This window comes from Apium graveolens, chromosome 7 (assembly GCF_009905375.1).
Source record: "Apium graveolens cultivar Ventura chromosome 7, ASM990537v1, whole genome shotgun sequence".
Classification (NCBI taxonomy): domain Eukaryota; kingdom Viridiplantae; phylum Streptophyta; class Magnoliopsida; order Apiales; family Apiaceae; genus Apium; species Apium graveolens.
Genome location: NC_133653.1, coordinates 8,527,940 through 8,548,450, shown reverse-complemented (window position 1 = coordinate 8,548,450; position 20,511 = coordinate 8,527,940). Strand labels below are relative to the sequence as shown.

General features: G+C 32.6%; 2 long non-coding RNA genes across 2 annotated transcripts; one reads left to right on the top strand and one right to left on the bottom strand.

Moving 5' to 3' along the window:
* The first annotated feature begins 1,781 nt into the window (after positions 1-1,781).
* LOC141672828 (uncharacterized) lies at positions 1,782-19,912 on the top strand. Its single transcript, XR_012555715.1, has 3 exons — positions 1,782-1,959; positions 19,008-19,502; positions 19,598-19,912. It is a non-coding gene; the product is annotated as an uncharacterized LOC141672828 (long non-coding RNA).
* LOC141670545 (uncharacterized) lies at positions 4,690-6,890 on the bottom strand. Its single transcript, XR_012554605.1, has 4 exons — positions 6,613-6,890; positions 6,102-6,151; positions 5,384-5,494; positions 4,690-5,147 (listed from the first exon to the last, which is right to left on the bottom strand). It is a non-coding gene; the product is annotated as an uncharacterized LOC141670545 (long non-coding RNA).
* Positions 19,913-20,511: the final 599 nt, after the last annotated feature.

Here is a 20,511-nt window from a genome sequence, read left to right as displayed (position 1 = left end):
TTGAGACAGAAAACAAGCATGTAGGCACTCATTAGCAGTTGCACTTCTAGTCCTCACACCAGCAGTAGGATCACTAATAATTATTTCTCTAGTATGACTTCTATCCCACTTCCTTGTATGAGTTTGTTGACCTGTGCCTTCATCATTTTCTTCATTGTTGATATAAATGCTAGATCCTTCTTCTATTTATCCCCCTGAGTTTGTGCTATCAAAATTAGGTGTTTGAGATGAGCTTCCATTTTCATGATTTTCCTGTTGAGTAGTCTCTTCATTTAACATCTGTTGTGCATCAACTTCATCTTCCCCATCAGAATCACTATTAATATTGAGGTTTTCAAATGCAAGGGCTTCAGCTTCATTATCATCAAGGCGTTCCAAGCCTGGACACTTGTCATCATCAAAAGTCACATCTATGCTATCCATAATATTCTTTTGATCAATCACATAAACTTTGTAGGCTGTTCTTTCTAGTGAATATCCCAGAAAAATTGCTTCAAAAACCTTTAAGTCAAATTTTCCCACATATTCAGAGTTGTCTTTCAAAATGTAACACTTGCTTCCAAACACATGAAGATGCTTTACAATAGGCTTTCTTTTAGATATGATTGAGTAAGGTGACTTGCCATGTGCCTTGTTAATGAGATATCTGTTCTGAGTGTAACATGCAGTGTTAACAACTTATTCCAAAAACTTGTTGGCAACTTGGCATCTTGCAGCATTGTCCTAGCAGCTTCAACTAATGTTCTGTTCTTTCTCTCAACTACTCCATTTTGTTGAGGTGTTCTAGCAGCTGAGAATTCTTGAACAATGCCTTTGCCTTTGCAGAATTCACTCAATGTAGCATTTTTGAATTCCGTTCCAGTTTCACTTCTCAATCTTTTCACACAATTATAATCTTCAGCCTGTTTTTCTATCTTCTTGATGTGCTCAATTATGATATATGGAGTTTCATCTTTAGAGTGCATAAACTCTACCCAAGTGTATCTTGAGAAATCATCCACCATCACAAGTGCATATTTGTTCCTTGAAATTGATAAGACAGTTACTGGCCCAAACAAGTCCATATGAATTAGTTGCAAAGGAGTACTTAAAGAATTCACAGCTTTTAACTTGTGACTTGATCTCTTTATTTTTCCTTTCTAACAAGCTTCACAAACTTCAACTTGAGCAAACTCCAGTTTAGGCATGTCTCTTACCAACTCTTTTTTGACCAAGGTGTTAATTGCCTTGAAATTCAAGTGAGACAGCTTTTTATGCCAGAGCTTGCTTTGTTCTTCTGATTCCTTGGTGTAGAAGCAAAAAATGTCATCCTTATTTGTTGAGTCCAAGTCTGCAACAAACAAGCTTCCTTTCCTTACTCCCTTCAGAGCAACTTCACCAGTTTTTCTTGCTGATAAAAGTGCATTCTTCTTTGTTGAATAAAACTTCAAAGCCTTTGTCTGCAAATTGTCTAACACCGAGAAGATTCACTTCAAGACCAACTACCAGTGCTACATCATCAATGACAACATTTTCAGAAACAATCTTGCCATATCCCATTGTGAATCCTTTGATGTTGTCTCCAAAGGGCCAGCTATCTCCTCAAACTGTGATAGCAGGGCTTTATCACCTGTCATATGCCTGGAACATCCACTGTCTATGATCCAGATGACTTTTTTCACTTTGCCCTGCACACAATGAGTTTTAAGTGTGTTTAGTAACCCAAGAAGTGTTGGGTACTTTCTTCTTGTTAACTGATTTAGCAGAAGTAGAATGAGTACTTTCAGATAAATAGAGGTCATTGACTGTTGAGCATTTTTCCTTTCTGTTGTAGACCCATTTTTTGTTTTCTTGAGGTCTACTCTCAGTTTATAGATCAAAGAAAGGGGAAAACACTTTTTCCACTGTCTCTCTTTCGACGGCGCAGAAGAAGACGAGCAATTAGGGTTTTGAGCAAGTTACACTAGGTTCTTATTTGAGGTATAATCTTTGTCTCTCCCCCTTACTATTTAAGCTCTCTCTGGTTATCTCTCTCGCTTTATCTATAATTATTTTTATCATTTTCTCGATCTCGGTTGCAAGTAATTGAGACATTCCCTATCCCTCTTGTAGAAGAAAAGCGGCATTAAAGTTCCAAAAAATTTAATAGAATTGATGGAACTGGGTTTCATCAAAATATTTGGCAACATGCTAGTCTTTTTTATTCACCCATCTGGCTCGTCTTGCCTTATCAAAACTAGAATTAATAGAATTGTTTATCAACACACGGACAATAAAACTCGCCAGGTTTCTTAACTTTCTTCCCCTGTAATTTTTTATTTAATTAACTTTTATTTATTCTTTGATTTATTCATTTTTTCATCTGAAATTGACGTAATTAAATTTATACCAACATGTTTATAATGAAATTAAATAGAGTGGCCATGAAGATTTCTTAGATCTGTCGTAGGAGCACCAAATTCTGGAAGTAGCAAACATGATTGAGTTGCTTATATATTCGCAAGATATATGGTAATTGTGTGTTTTATTAAGCAGGGGTATAAATGGAGTTGGAGAGCACTAGGGGTATAAGTGGAGTTGTAGTGCAAGATGGTAGGTGTATTTGAGAATTATGAGTGTCAATATTGTGAGCTTTCCGCTAATTTGACCAAAAAATGTAGAGGTGCTACCCACTTTGATGTACGTAAGCCCTCACTTCTAAACCCTATCTCTATTTTATTTTATTTTTCTTTTATTTTAATCAGATTAATTGCTATATATTAGGCATCGGAATGGAAAATGATTGGGGTTGCCTTTTAAGTCGTGTAGTCTTTTTTTGTTATAAAATTTTTAATTAGCAAAAAAACAAAAAAATTGTGTATTTATTATTATATTTTTGAAAATTAAAAGAATAACAAGCAAAAACAAACTAATGAATATGAAATTTTAAAAATTATTTATGTGGGCCCCACCTAATTGTAAGCCTGAGATTTATGGGACCCATTTTTTTTTTTATCAGAACATCTATTGCAACATTAAAAATGGGTTTCTTTAGAAAGATATTACAACATCTATATGGATCTATTGTAACATCTAAGACAGTGTTATATTAGACATGCTTTGATGTTACTATAGATACCTATGTTTACTATTCCACGTGTATGGTCATGGTTAATTTTGGTGGGTTGTTTTGTTTAGGGCCTGTTTGGGTAACCCAAATAAGTAGCTTATTGGCTTATAAGCCCGTAAGTACTTATCGACGAGTGTTTGTCGACCCAACTTATAAGTTGGATTTACAACTTATAAGCTAATAAGTTGTATGTTAGTAACGACGTACTTTTTCCTAACTTATTTTGATTTTTTATTTTTTTTTATTAATTTTAGTTTTAAATATATGTTTTTAAATATTATTTGAATTTAAAATTCACAAATTTAGATAATTGTATTTAAAAATTATTTATTATATTTCATTTAAGTAAAAAAATATTTTGACTTATAAATAAACTATCCAAACACTTATATAACTTATAAGTTTTCATCTACTTATCACTTATAAGTAACTTATGCATTTTAAGTCATAAGTTACTTATTTTAATATTTCCCAAACGGGCACTTAATATTCAGTGCATATAGACTATTATGTCAACTCTTCTTTTCAGTTTATACAATATGATAGTTTTCTTTCTTGTGGGTGTATAATAATAATAATATTGATTATTAATGCAATAATCTTTTTGGCAATATGCTAAATTTTACTGGGAAAACATAAAAATCTCTAGAATTTATTACACTTTTGATGGCAATAGCTCGGTTCTGCTGCTATTAACAGATTAGTGGATTATTATGGACTCGAATTTATTAACATTACTTGTAATTATTTTTCAATTATTTTTAAAAAATAAATTTTCATGTAACGTGGAGATGACTAAAGTGACGTGGGTGAGATTCAGTGGTGTGAATGCACAATTTGCCAGACTTTATTCTCGTAGATATTTAGTTAAAGATCATATCATATTTTCATAATATATAAACTTGTTTGAGACATTTGTGGAGAGAAATGTAAATTTTGGGAGTATTTCAATTGCTTCTTCCTTTTTTCCAAATAAAAATGATATATTTAGCGTACCCGGTATAATATGATTTTATTTTATCCATATTCTTTTGTTCAAGTAATGAAAAATTTTCGTGTCACTACTAAAAATTCGGTAATGTTTAAGGTTGGTGACCAACTGACAGGTGTGTATAAGAGGTAAATAGGACGAGGTTTTAAGAAAATAAGCACTAGGTTAAATATAACTTGCGTAGAGTTTAAAATTTTGACACTACATTATATCATCTCAGGTTTACTTGTGTCGGGTGAACAAGTTTATTTTTCTTCCATTGATTAATTCGAATTCATGCATGCTGTTATCTTCCCATGCTACATAAAATTTAAAGTAAAAAATTAATTTAAGTTATCTCATATTACTTTTTAAAATATATGTTATTAAAAACAATCATTTATCATAGTTCAAATTTACCACCATTCTTATGACATAGTTTCATTAAATCGCATAAGAAATCATACATTTAATGAAAAAGAATAAGGCTCATAAACATTAGACGTATAAATCAAGTATTAAATTGTTAATTTGTAAATAAATTTTCAATACAATTTGAAAAAATACGGAACAAAGAGAAGGAGCATAACGGATTAAGGGGTGTATAACTATGGTCGAATATTGAGAGGTAATGAATTACAAAGAAGATAAATAGATCGATGTGTACCATGTACACATCCATGTACTACAAAAATTAATATACATACATGTACGAATATATACATACATGTACATATATACATGTACGAATATATAAAAAATTCTTAAAAGCAATACTACAAAAATTTTAAGTGTACATAGCAACATATATAATAATTTACAAAATGATTTTTCTTATCTACCAAATATAAATATACATATGATATTTCATCCATCAGTTGTTCCTTCCACCCTCCCAGTAGTAAACAATATTTAGATGCATTATGAAGGAGTGAGAATACATCCGACTGTAATATGCCTACAAGTTAGGCTAAAATATTTGTCAATTTTAAACTGAATTAAAAGGTATTTATTTTTTACCTTTTTAGGATAAGGTATCCGTTGTTGCAAAATATATATTTGTTGCCAAGTTTCTTTTGTCATGCGTCCCTATAATAAAATTATAGTTAAATCATAAATGAAATAAAATCAAATTTAAATAATTTTCGAAAAATTTAACTATACTCATATTTTATTTCTAAATGTTCTAGCCATTGATATTTAAACAATTATCATACAAAATTGTTCAACTTTCAATCATTAATACCTTCTCACCCCACTAGATACATATATGAAAGTCTAACAAATTAATGAAATTAACATAAAAATATAAAAAAAATGCTCACCCTCATCTTCACTAGGCGGACTTTGACGTGCATAGACCAATTGGACTTCACGAATTGATGCTTGCTTCATAAAATTTATGAAATTGATAATTTCTTGATTCGACATTATACCTAAATTACAAATCAAATGATCTTTCAAGGACACAATTGCATAGACATTTATACAATAAAAATATATAAAAGATTATATGTATCACGTACGTAGACTTGGCATAATGGGGTCAGGATCCGAATAACCAAACCGAAATTCGTGGTACCGAGATCCGATCGGAGATTCGATCCGAGATCCGAATTACATAATCTCAAAACCAATTTAAATCGATTGAAAAATTACTTAAACAAAAAATTTATCGGAAAATAATCTGAAATACTAGATCCGATGATAACTTGGAACCTATCATAACCAAATAATATAATATGCCAAAACGAATGTAACCAGAAGTATGCAATCCGATATAAATATGAATTAAAAAAAAAGAGAATTGACTTTATTTTAGTTATCATAGTTCAACGAGTCATAACTTATATAGTTCTCTATAAAAAAGCATGGTATTTGCATGTAAAAAGTAATTATGTAATAGTAATTAATAGATGGTGCTGACTATAGCTATATATACCAAATAAACATATTTCTTTTCCTAAATAAAGAAGGTTGTGACATTATTGAAAAGTAAAACATAAATTTAATAGAAATGAAAAAAAATTGTATGCTGCATACCGTGCATCATTCTTTTTTTCCCTTTTTTGGAGCATTTTCTTCATTGTTTGCTGCAATTATGTCAAATGTACATATTAGAATTAAAATGATATATTTACAATAATTTCAAGATATATCAAATATAAATCATTCAAGATTTTGTGCCATAGTGGTAAGTTGTTGACAAATCATTCAATATAATAAAAATCATTTAAGATTTTGTGTTATAAATGTAAGCAACACACATTTAAGATTGATTGATAATTGTACTTATTTTGAAGGTGGTTGCTTTAATTTAGATGCAGATTTAAAAACCTTTAACTAATTATCTTATATATAGTAAAAATTATCTGGATTGAATTTGTATTTAGTTTTAGTTTATCCAAATTGATAAAATATAAATCTCAAAATTATGTTTTTGTTTAGTTCAATTAGATTTTACAGAATATGATAAATTGGACTTCATTATTTTTCTGAGCATATGTATACCTATTTATCAGTATTTAAAATATTGGTCTAGTAAATGACTTACGGTTCTTCCTTGAAAATAGTTGACGCGTCGAACGATTTGTTGATATAATAGTATGTAATAGAAAAATATTGCGAGGATTGTGCAAATATTAGCAAACTGTCTGAAAAGAGAAGATTGAACAAGAATTACAATCAACAGAGATATGATAATATATTTTGTCGTGATGTTGCTAACAATAGAATTAAAGAAATGGTGATGGAGTTGTTGTAAGTGAATTTAGAGTTTCTGAAAGCATATTAATATAATAGAAATGATGTAGGATGTGGGATGTGCAGAGAAAAAATATAGAACTTAATTAACGAATGACAGTGATATGAACTGAAGATCATAATGTGGAGTCTTTATATAGATTGATTAGAAGGTATTCGAACACACGAGAATGCAATATAGGAAGAAGGTTTTCGAAGACACCAGAAGGTGCTAGACTAGAAAAATTTATATTTATATGTATGTATACGGTCCATATATGATATAACGAAAAATGAAATATAATTGCACGGGCCCTATAGGCCAAAAACATAGACCCGCTATATTAGTAATTCATATTTTTCTAACTTGGGACGATTAGCCTTGAATGATAAATTATTGGATTATACCCATAGTGAATAATTATAATTAGTTTAGATAAAATTTTAATTTGGGGATCTCTTAAGATTCATTTTTTATGTATATATTTATGTGCATGGTTTTTATATATTTGCTCAATTATATTAAAGAAAAGAGACTCCAAACTAATTATTAGTGGTCTGTATGTGTATATGAACAAAAATAATTCATAAAGTTCACTTTGAAATGTTAGTGAACCAGATTTGTACAAGGTTTTAATCTCTTGTTGAATTAATAATGCAATCATATTTATGTAAAACTCTTAATTATATATATATATATATATATATATATTTTAGTTAAAATGTAAATTGTGTAATATCACACTTTTTATAGTATAGTTTTGTATATAACTTCAATAAAAATGATATTTTTTCTTTTGAAGTTAAAAATTTAAATTCTGCCTATTTTTGTATGATGTTCGCATCCATACAATATTTATACAAAAAATAATTCATTTCCATGCAAAAGTTCATTGTAATACCTTACGATAAATTCTAAACCATGTAGCTTTTATATATGTACCATGTTATGTATATAGAATAAAGTTTAACGAAAATTACTATTTCATTGGAGTACCCGGGAGACCATATACGTTTTATAATTAAATCTATATAAATTGAATTATTTTGCAAAGTATGTTTTATAAAGATTGCTATTTCATTAAAAATGTTAAAATCATTACTATTCAACAAGGATAACAAGGAGAACATGTATGTTCTGCAGACTGAACATATTTCATACAATAATATATTTTGAAATGTTTTTCTTGCAAAATATATAAAAAAATTTAATAAAATACGGATAGTTGTAGATTATGATTCACAAAATAATACGTTTTGCAATGTAAATGCAATATTTTACTTGCAGACATATATGATATCTAACGTCTCCAATTAAATAGAGATGTATTTATAGGTTTTAACTTTATGTGAATAATATGTGCAGTACTAGAGTATACTGGTGTGACATTAATCCTTATTACAAAGTCTCATATATAACAAAATATTTCCTTTACATACATTTAAGACACATTAACTAAATTATGTGTAAAGTGAACTTTAGATATTACAAACTTTTCTAATTATATTAGAGACACCATTGATAGATATAGATATATGAACAGGTTAATACAATAATAAAGTGAAAAGTGAAAGATAAAAGAATGATACACAAAGCTTTTACGCAAATGGAATTCCAAGTTATTATTTGGCATTAACTCAATACAATTATCGTATAGTAACCAACAACTCACAAAAAAATTGTATGGTATACTTGACTTATAATCTCAATTTCCTATTAAAACATGTCGTGCATCATGTGCATGATTGTAATATTCTAAAATTTTAGAATAATAATCACAAAGTATTAACAGAAAAAAATGATATAGATTATGATAAAAAAATTCGATTAAGATAATGGACCTAGAATATGGATCAGATTTGAATATGGATAGCTAGTAGGAGCATAGTTGAGGTTTTAAGACATTATATATACATCATATTCCTCGTTCTCGTCTTGATTATTAAAATTCGTAGGGTTTTTTCACATAAAATTCTGCAATCTTGTAAATTTTCAGAGTAATGTCATCGTAAATTCGAAATCGTTGATTTTGAATTTTTCGAAAAGATCTTTTTATTATCTAAAACTTTCATGAATTATGTTTTTATAATTTTAGATATTCTGTTTTTGATCAGTCACTGTGGATTAAATATATGTTCCAATGTGTGCTGCATTAGGGTAAATTGTAGAGGGGGTGAATACAGTTATAATAATCAATTCGATTTAAAACTCAAATATGAAGAATAGTTTATATATTAATGAATAAAAACTATTTACAAAACTCTCTCAGAAAAATGAACATATATTCTTGAGAGCTGCTAGGTTACACGAATGATAAGACGTTAATCAACACATTTAGTGTAAACCTAGTTTGTGCTTATATACTGCACAGTTACACAATCAACCTAATTGATATGATATACATGAATAAGGAATCCTAATATATATCCAAATATTGATTGCTACAAATAAGTAAAGTCATACACCGATAAATCTTCTACAAATCATATCTTCTAAACAAGATCAATCTTCTACTAGAATCCAACTTTATATATGCTGATAGATAAATACTGATGATAAGCTATGATCTGTCAAAACTGATATGGTGACAAACACTGATATCTTCTAGTAATCGATTCGGATAACAAACTTTGATAGTATATGTTGATATCATCAATTATATTTAACAATCTCCCTCAACTTGTGTATTATGTAAATATGTACAGGTTCATAATTGATGTTGTAAAAAACTATCTAAAAAGCAGAAATACAAACAAGTATATAGACATACAGTCAGAGTATCAGAATTTAATTTTCAATTCTTAACTTTGATATATCTGGTAGCTTCCTTGAAGAAAGTATTAAGAAAATTCTCCGCATATCGGAAATTTACTTCTGCTCAAATACAGATCATCCAGTTGAATCAACCCATAATTCTTTGCATCGGGACTGAAAGAAATTAGCTTTGAGCCAAAGTGCCCAATCAGTTGTGCTCCCCCCTTAGGCATATCAACAATTATGTTATCCTTCAGAATATACTTTGGAATGAACCTGAATTTGGACATACGCTTCTACTTCTTATGAACTAAGCCTTTCAAGAACTTAGACCACCTTTCAGTAGTTGAGTTTTAAACAAAGAGCATGCAGATAAGATATTCAAGTTTTTGCCATGATTTGTTCAGCATTTGTTCATGTGACACTTTCAGCCTCTTTCCAGAATCAAGAAAGAATATCAACTTTTTCTTGGGCTTTTCTCCATCAAATTCATCAAGAACAACCTGAACAGAGATTATCTCCTGTAAATGCTGAAGTTATATATCTTCACCAATTCCAGTCAGTGAATTTGAATATTTGATTTTCAGAGCATCTTCTTTGTATACTTTAGTATTTTTGAGACCTAGACCACATCTCCTCCCAGTTTCTGTAGCTTAAGAACCACCACTGTAAATTTTCTTGACTAGTATGGTGTCTCTGTTTGGAGCAGGTGTCTTATCTTTCCACATAAGCTTCTTCTTTTCTTGAAAGTCCGGTGTTTTCTCATCCACAGTTCTAGGAGCAATATAGCCATTAACATAATCATACAAATTTTTCTAACATAAAATTTTAGAATACTCAAGTTCAAATAGCAATTATAAAACAAAATTATGTGTGAATAAATTAACTACTATATTTTATATTCTACATTAGTTCAAACATAATTGGGAAGGAATATTCCTATATATGTTGTTTTTATTTAATGTAAAATATCGAAAAACATCTCCTACACAAATGCAACCACACCCCAAAAATTACTACTCATCATATACACAAACAAATAAAGCATCCATCCACCGGGCAGACAACATGAATATACAGTTAACAATGGGAGCTAAAACAACATTAATTTGGACAATTTAGAGCATGCTCGTGCATTGCACGGGCTATAGAGCTAATTTATACCTTTGACTGCTTAAACTGCTATTATAAAATACAACTTAAATAAGTTTTCAACAGAACCAAGAACACAGCGTAGCAAAACACATATAATCTCAATATATCAAAATGAAAGGCAAAAATTCATCTTTCTCAACATAAATCCATGTAAAATTTCTAGTGCATGTCATAGCTGGACAAAGCCGATTGGAACAATGTCGAGAACGTTTGGGTTGAGCTCTCGTCATCCGCTTTTATCTTCAAATGTTCTTTACATATAGATGAGTTGATAATGCACTCTACAAGGAATAGTGCATTCATATATGAAGGATTTAGTGTTAAAAATGGGTAGTGATCAATGACCACATTTTTGTTGTAGTGTTGTTTGAATCAATAGATATTCCTCCAGTTTATTTAAAGGCCAGCTAATCGAGTGGGTAACTTCATTGCTAGCGAGGCCCATATTGTATTTGCATTCAAATGAGTGTGATCTATATTTTTTCCATGACTAGTCTTGACACGAGATCTCATTTCATTCCAAAGCCATGTATAAACTTCCTTAACATTATGGCAACAAATCTATGTCATGCTTAATAGTAAACATTGTTTGGAATATTACCCAAATGCGCAATAATGGGATAATTATATAATAATTAACAAGAACTGACAAATTATCCGATAAAAAGAAATAAACACAAAGGTCGAAACAAAACATATATTTAGTGATTTTATTAAACAAGAAATGAGGAAATCACTTAGCTATATGAAGCTTTAACAGAATTTGAGAACAAGTTGAGTCGCCAAGCCCTCGAGAAGACTTGACTATTCTTGAAAAGATTATTGCCCCACTTACGTTGTGATGGGTTGCCGCAATATCACTTCCATGATAAAATAGCTCAGAGCGATCCGTTCATAGAGATGAGAAGGCTCAACAACAACCAGAACCTCATTTACCAAGAAAACCTATATATCTTGTATGTATATGAGTGTGTGTGTGTGTGAGAGAGAGAGAGAGAGAGAGATGAGAGACTAGGATTTCTTCTTCTTCTTTTTCTTCTTTCTTTAAACAGGTGACATAACCCCCAATTGTATATATTTATCTATCATTTTCATATAAAGAGTTGTTGTGCAAGACATGCATGTACATAACAAGACTAAGGCACTCTAACAACCCTAAAAATTAGTTGTATTGTAATCTTATTGTACTTTGTATTTGTATTTCTTGAGTCTGTAAAAGTGTTAAGGAGATTAGACTATAAGATTTTTCTTTGAACATCCATCAAGCTAAGGAATAAACTCTGGACGAAGATCAATACTGATCATGCCTCGGAGAGAAGTGTAGAGGCTTAGAATTGATTAATGTTATTTTTGGAAAAAAATTTAAGTCACATATCAACAAGTTACAGATCAAGATGTATAGAGATGTTTGTAGAGAAGTCAAAAATGACTTGTAGAGAAGTCAGTCTACTTGTATAGATGTCACTCTGCTTGTAGAGAAGTCCAAAGAGATATTGACAAGTCAATTTTCATGTACAGAACTGGAGATATCGACAAGTCAAAACTGCATGTAAAGAAGTGGAGATATCGACAAGTCAAACTGCATGTAGAGAAGTGGAGATATCGACAAGGCAAAACTACATATAGAGAAGTGGAGATATCGATAAGTCAAAACTGCATGTAGAAAAGTGGAGATATCGATAAGTCAAAACTCCATCCAGAGTAGTGGAGATATCGATAAGTTAAAACTGCATGCAGAGAAGTGGAAAAAGACAAAAGGGCTTTAGAAAATATGTTAGTCCATTTTAGTGCAACTTCTTTAAACCGTGCATGTTGATCTATAAAACATGTCATGGATCTTTTATTTTAGAAGTAACAAAACAGATCTAGAAATCTTGTATTCTCTCAAGAGAAGTAACTGAGTTTTTATCATTCAAGAACACAGGTTTACAACACAACAAATTTGATTTAAATATAAATCAAGTGAGTTTTGATAAATTGCTTGTGTATTTTACATTAAGTTATTTATCACAACAAATTTATATAGTTGTTAAAGTTCCAAATCCTAAACACAATCTGATTTTCAAGACAGTAAAATCAAGAAAACATATTCACCCCCCCCGTGTTGCACTTCATACCTAACAAGAGTCTATTATTATTATTATAAAAATAATAACAATCCTCAATCGATATTAATATTAAATATAATATACCATAAACTTATTTATAATTATTCATATATTTAGTTTTAGTAGTGAGTTGGCTCCTGAGCTTGATAGAGTATATTACAGCTCAAGACATGAGCTAAGGCATGAGCACTACAGGGAGTCCCAATTTTTAGACTCACAATCTTGAGCCTGTGCTCAGGTCCCATGATCAACCTCACAAGCCCTGAGCTTACGTTCAAGTCCCCTGAGTATGTCAAGAGAATTCGCAACTCATTTGTCAACTAAAACTAAAACAATATTTATGTAAATAAGCAGCTTTGTTCTCATTTCTTCATGGATTACACTAAGAAAATGTCTTAGATCCAAACATGAAAGTTTATGTCCTTATGAAAAGGAACAACATTCACTTATTAGTTTACGGTAATTTCATCAAGAATACGTTAATTTGTGTCTTAAACTTTACCATTTTCTAACAATCCCCCATAAATCCATACAGAAATGTATATCAGGTTTTATCATGACTTGCTTTTTAGAGTCGGTACCCTTCTGGGTTTGAACCCTCCTAAGTCCCTTACTTCGATTGCTTCCAGATATAGATGAAATATTTCACCTTGAATTTTTATCTGTTTGGTATAACCACACTCCATAGACAATGACAAGTCAAAAGGCTATGGTGCAGATCTACGACTTTAAGACGTTATGGTCATGTCTCGATCCTGTTCGTCGAGTGCTTCAAGGAATAACCCTTTCCTATAATTAAGACCTCACAATTACATTCGCTTAGCTGGGAATCTCTACAGATGTACTGCCAACATTTTGTCTTACGACTTGACCCCATTCAGAGTTAGTAAATTCTGATACAGTATTTGGTCCATCGGAGTATAGAAAATTCTGATCCAAAACTATTTTCATCCGATTTTAATAATCTCTTGCTAACTAGAAATTCCAGTTCCTCTTAAGGTTTACAGGGAATAGACTCAGATACGTGAATATCTAAAACTAGAGGTACTACCAATTCATCATTACAACATGTTATTACCATATTGAATACCCTTCGAGGGATCTCCTCTCAAGGTGTATTGGGTTCCCGTTGTTGATGAATATGATGGGTTAATAGTCCCATCCCCAAACTCAACTTAAGGACTACAATATGTTCAAGCCCCTTAGTCAGCGGATCAACTATATTATCATGATTTCCAATAAACTCTGTAGAAATAATCCTATTAAACATAAGACCCCTTATAGAATTTAGTCTAACAGAAATGGCAGGAAGTGGTTTGCTTACTACAGGTAACACTGACATCAGTCCATGTAACCATTCAGCCTCCATCCCTGTGGCATCTAGTGCACACAACTCAGTCTCAAAAGTAGATCGAGTAATCAAAGTCTATCTATTAGACTTCTAGGAAACTGCTCCACTTGAAAGGGTAAACATGTATCCAGTCACTCCATTGGGACCGGATTTCTTAGCTATCCAACTTGAATCACTGTACCCCTCAAGTAGCCCCGGAAATTTCCGGTAATGCAAACCAAGGAAATAATTCCCTTGAGATATCTAAGAACTCTATCCAGTGCCTCCCGATGAGTCTTATCTGGACAATTTGTATATCTAGCTAAATTAGACACAGAATAAGAAATATCCGGTCTAGTCACATTAGCAAGATATTGCAAACTCCCAATAATCTGATAATTCCTTAACTGAGACACAGGAACTCCTGAACTATTCTTGATAAGAGCAACTTTTTAATCATATGGTGTACTACAGATTCTATAATTTAAATAATCGTACTTCTCAAGTATAGCTTTCTTTTTATAATGAGAATGTGACAATATTATTCCATTAGTTGACTGAGTCAACTTGATCCCAAGAATGACACTAGCCTCGCTCAAATCCTTTATTTCAAAGTGTCTCTTCAAGAAACTCTTTGTCTCATTATTAAACTCAATATTGGTTCCAAATAACAAAATATCATCTACATACAAGCACACAATCACACATTCATTTCCTCTAACCTTATAGTAGACGCACTTGTCACATTCATTAACTAAAACTCGAAGTCTAAAATAGTTTTATCAAACATTTTGTGACAGTCTGTAGGAGCTTGTTTAAGGCCATTTATGGATTTATCTAGTCTACATACTTTCCTCTCATTACCAGAAGCAACAAATCCCTCAGGCTGATCCATACAAATCTCTTCTTCAATGTAACCATGAAGAAAATTTGTCTTTACATTTATTTGATAGATAATAAGACCATGTACGAAAGGTAATGTAACAAGCATTTTGATTTTTTTTCATTCGGCCAACAGGAGAGTATGTACCAAAATAGTCAATGCCTTCATTTTGCCTAAAGCCCTTAGCAACTAGCCTAGCCTTGTACTTATCTATTGAGCCATCAGGGTTTATCTTCTTCTTGAAGATCCACTTACAACCTATAGTAGAAAACCTAGGAAGGAGATTAACTAACTCCCATGTTCCATTAGAAATAAATGAGTCAATTTCACTCTTCATAACGCCTTTCCAATGCCTTAACTCTGAAGAATCCATGGCTTGACAGAAAGTTAAAGGTTCATCCTCGACGTTGTATGTGATAAAATCACTTCCCAAGTCCTTGACTATCTTAGCACGCTTACTCCTTATAGGTTCCTGTACTTGGTTAGGAGTAGAGATGCTACCAGGATCCACCCCCATATTTTTTATCTTTTCCACATGATCAGGAACATAACTCAATGTGCAAGTTGGATCATCCTCAGAATTACCCAAAGGTATACCAGTCTTCATAGGGAACACTTCCTCAAAGAAAGTTGTATCACGAAACTCAACTATCTTATTCACCACAATACCATCCATGTCAGATTTTAATACTAAAAATCTCATAGTAGTTGTGGTTTTAAGATAGCCCAGAAAGATACAATCAATAATTTTCAGACCAAGTTTCTTTCTTTTGTGTTCAGGGACAAGCACCTTAGCAAAGAACCCCCACACTCGAAGATAACTCAAACTAGTCTTACGCTTTTTCCATAATGCATAAGGTGTCTTGTCCATATATTTCAGAGGGACTCTATTCAGAATATGGCAAGCCATATTCAGAGCCTCTCCCCACATGTACTTAGGCAACCAAGAATTATTTAGCATACTGTTAATCATATCTCTAAAAGTTCCGTTCTTTTACTATTCCACCCCATTATGCTCAGGTGTGTATGATGGAGTAACCTCATGAAATATACCATTGCTTGCGCAAAATTCATTTAACAAGGTACTCGTATACACACAACCTCTATCAGGCCTCAAACGTTTAAGTACTTTGCCAGTTTGTGTTTCGGCTTTATTTTTGAACATAATGAATTTGTCTAGTGCTTCATCTTTATGCAAATAAACATAACAATATCTACTAAAATCATCTATAAAGGTAATAAAATATCTACAATGATCCTTAGTCAAAAACACCACTGAATTCACATATGTCCGAGTGCACTAAATCTAACAAATTTGAATCCCTAACAACATTGTGAAAAGGTTTCCTTGTTTGTTTAGTGCTTACACACACTTGACTTTTAGATTTCTTATCAATGACATGCTTTGGAATCAAGTCTATATTCATAATATTCTTTAGAGCATAAAAATATAAATGACCAAGTGGTAAGTTCCACAAATCAGATGATTCAACACAATTAATAGAAGGTACACCACTATCATTAATAAAACTACCCAAAACGGGTTCAACATTTATTAAAAACAAACCATCAGACAAGTAACCCTTGCCCAAAAAATGTACGAGTGTGAGTAATCACTACTTTATTACATTTCGAAGAAAGTTCAAAGCCATTCCTAACTAAACAACTTCCACTTATAATATTTCTACAAATAGAGATAACATGATGCACTCTAGTCAGAGACAGAATACGCCTAGAAACAAACTTCAGGTCCACGTTTCCGACTTCAAGAACTTGTGGAGCACTAGCATTCCCCATCATCACTGTCTTTCCATGACTATGTTGGTAAAATTCAAAGAGAGTAATATCAGCATAAATGTGCACATTAGCTCCAGTATCAATCTACCACTCATGTGACAAATAAGTGAAAAGTAGTACAGGGTTATAGGTGACATACCCGTTATCGATTTCAGAGGCAACAACCTCACCAACAACCATTTTACCATAGGCCCACTAGTGGTTCCAAGTCCAAGCACAGTATTTGCTTGAGCTACCATGCCAGCTTTCTTAGCTTTATTTACAGGACAATCCTTTCTCCAATGACCAACCTGTCCAAAAGACCCATATGGTTTGTTTTTCTTTGGTTTTTTAGCGTTATTCTTGTCAATTTTAGTGTTATCATTCCTTAAGAAAGATTTCCTTTTTCTGTCCTATAGTCACTACATTCACCTTCGAGCTACTCCCATGTTCAGCATGCATCACATATCTTTATTTAGAGTTGTGTTGTTTCCGCACAGAGATGTCTAACATCAAGTTTGTCAATGTGATCTCTCCATTCTATCTTTTCAGGGAGAGTGCAAACTCTTACCAAGACTTAGGGAGTTTTTCAATCACCGACATAACTTTAAACTTTTCAGGTAAAATTATTCCAGACTCGCCCAAAGCATGAACCAACATCTTAAACTCATGCACCTTCTCAGTCATGAATTTTCCATCCACCAGTTTAAAATTAAGAAACCTCACCACAAAATACTTCTCAAGACCTTGAGAATCAATATTGTGGGTATGGTCCAGCTTCTTCCATATCTTTTGTAGTGTAGGCATCCGATGAATAAACATCGAATAAGGTGTTCGCTAAAGCGGCCAAAATGGTTGCCCTTGCCGCCCCATCATTTTCAGCACACAAAGCATAAACCTTAGCAGAATCAAAATTCTCTTGATCCACAACAGGAGGATCATACCGTACCACCGTCCATAGACCCTTTACCATTAACCAGAGCTTCAACTTTTTCTCCTAGAGAGAAAAAAAAGCTCCCCCACTAAATTTATCAGGCATGCCCAATAAATCAATTGGCTGTGGAAAATGATACAAAGTCCAATCAATGGTGGAAGCAGTACCACCAGAACCAGAACCAACATCAACAACCTTAGGAGTCTCAGTTTCGTTAACCATCTTCCTAATTTAATAATATAATAATTAACAAGAATCGGTAAATTAGCCAATAACGAAACAAACACAAAGGTCGAAACAAAATATATAATTAATTATTATGTTGAAACAAGAAATGAGGAAATCATTTAGATATATGAAGCTTTATCAGAATTCGAGAACCAGCTGAGTCGCCAAGCCCTCGAGAAGACTTGACAATTCTTGAAGAGATTATTGCCCCAATTACGCTGTGATAGATTGCTGCAATATCATTTCCAGGATAAAAGTGCTCAGAACGATCCATTCACAGAAATGAGAAGGCTCAACAATGACCAACATCTCAATTTACCAAGAAAACCTATGTATCTTGTATATGTGTGTGTGTGTGTGTGTGAGAGAGAGAGAGACCAGGGTTTGGTCTTCTTCCTCTTTCTTCAAAAAAGTAACGTAACCCCTAATTGTATATTTTTATCTATTATATTCATATCAATAGTCCATTATTATTATAAAAATAATAATAATCCTCATTTTGATATTAATATTAAATATAAAATACCATAAACTTATTATAAATATTCATGTATTTAGTTTTGAAATTGAGTTGGCCTTTGAACTTGATAGAGTATATTAAAGCTCAAGACCCGAGCTAAGAAATGAGCACTACAGGGAGTCCCAATTTTTAGACTAACAAGCTCGAGCCTATGCTCAGGTCCCCTGATCAACCTCACAAGCCTTAAGCTTACGTTCAGGTTCCTGAGTATGTCAAGAGAATTCATAAGTCACTTGTCAACTACAACTAAAACAACATTTATATAAATAAGCAAATTTGCTCTCATTTCTTTATGGATCACACTAATAAAATGTCTTAGATCCAAACATGAAAGTTTACGTCCTTATAATTTATGCTTGCGGTAATTTCTTGACCGTGAAAAGTCAAATGATTGCGGTAATTTTTTGGATTTTATTTTCCAATGCAAGCTAGGATATATATATATATTCATGCTTCACACACACACATATATTTTTTATATATACTGATTTTAATTGATTATGTGTCAAAATATATAGGCCCGATATGTGGATATAGTGGAGCGGAATTGGGACTGGTTTGCGAGTCAACCCGGTGGCGAGGAAGAGGCCGTGCATCTAATACAATGGTGGCTTAAAGTTGTGGCCCCCGGGTGTTCAAGACCGTCAAAGAACTAACTTATTGGTTATCCCCAAATTCTGTCATCCAGCCTCATACCAAATCAAGGTGCCAATTATCAGGCCCAACATGCCGGTAGTGTAGGTTCTTGGAGCCAGGCTCAAGGCGGATCGATTGTCCCGAATTTGATCTTCTCCTCTGTTGTCTGAAAAGTTTTAAATGATGCACAAGCAAATGTTGTAGTCTATCAGTCTCCTCCAACCTTTCAAATGATGCAGAACATAGCAAACGCCGCTCTGAAACTACACAGGAACCCGGAAAGTGGTTCGCAAGCATTCTCCACTGTTGTTATTAATGAGATAACCCGAGTGGTTGGGGAAATCCTCGAATCGATCTATAACAAGTATTAAAATAAGGTAAGAATTTGAATATTTGTTCTCATTTGTCAATACAAATCTTTGGAGTATTACGAATTAAGTACCAATTTAATTGTATATGTTATTTTACATAGGAGATGCAAAGGGCTGCAGAGGAGGCGATGTAGAGGGATGCAGATGAAGGCGAAAATGGGAGAGAGGGTGATGGTGGCACTGGGCATGGAGATGAGGATGGACATGAGGAAAATCAGCCACCCAATGACGTAGACATCTTCCTGAGGGGTGAGCGTGATGATGATGGCGAACGGGCTTGTAGTTTTTAGTTATGATCAAGCCATTCGTTTACATGTTTTTAACCCCAGTACTATATTTCTGAGCAATTTAGTTTATGAACGATGTTTGAACATGGTTTGAAAATATAACTGGTTCTGTGAATTTGGTGAATGTAAATGGTCTTTTATATTTTGAGCAATAACTTTTTTGCATTATTTTGGATTGGTTTGGAAAAAACAGGGAACTACAGAAATTCTGTTTTTTTTTAAATTGCAGACATAAAGCCGACCGTCAAAACTGACTATACGCAACCTAACCCGACCAAAGGCCAATCGGTTTCTTTGGTCAGTTTTTTAGCTACTATATATTTCTGGAATTTTTATCCATTTATCAAAAATGACCAACTTTAAACCGACTGCAACCTTGAACCAACTGTAGAGTGGTCGATTTAGTTGGTGGTTTATATTGGTCGGTTTAAAACGGCCGGATAAACATAAAAAGTCGAAACACCTAGTGATGAAACGTGGAAAGTGTTAGTCTTTTATATGGGTCGGTTATAAGACAGTCGGTTAGTAACGGTTAGTTAAATAAAAACAAATAGACCACCTAGTGCTGACATGTGGCAGGTGTTGGTCAGTTGTATGGGTCAGTTACAAGATAGTCGGCTAGTAACGGTCAATTAAACAGAATTAACTGGATTATCTAGTGTTGACAAATGGCAGCCGTTTGTCGGTTATGTGGGTAGATTATCAGATAGTCGGTTAAATACGGTAGG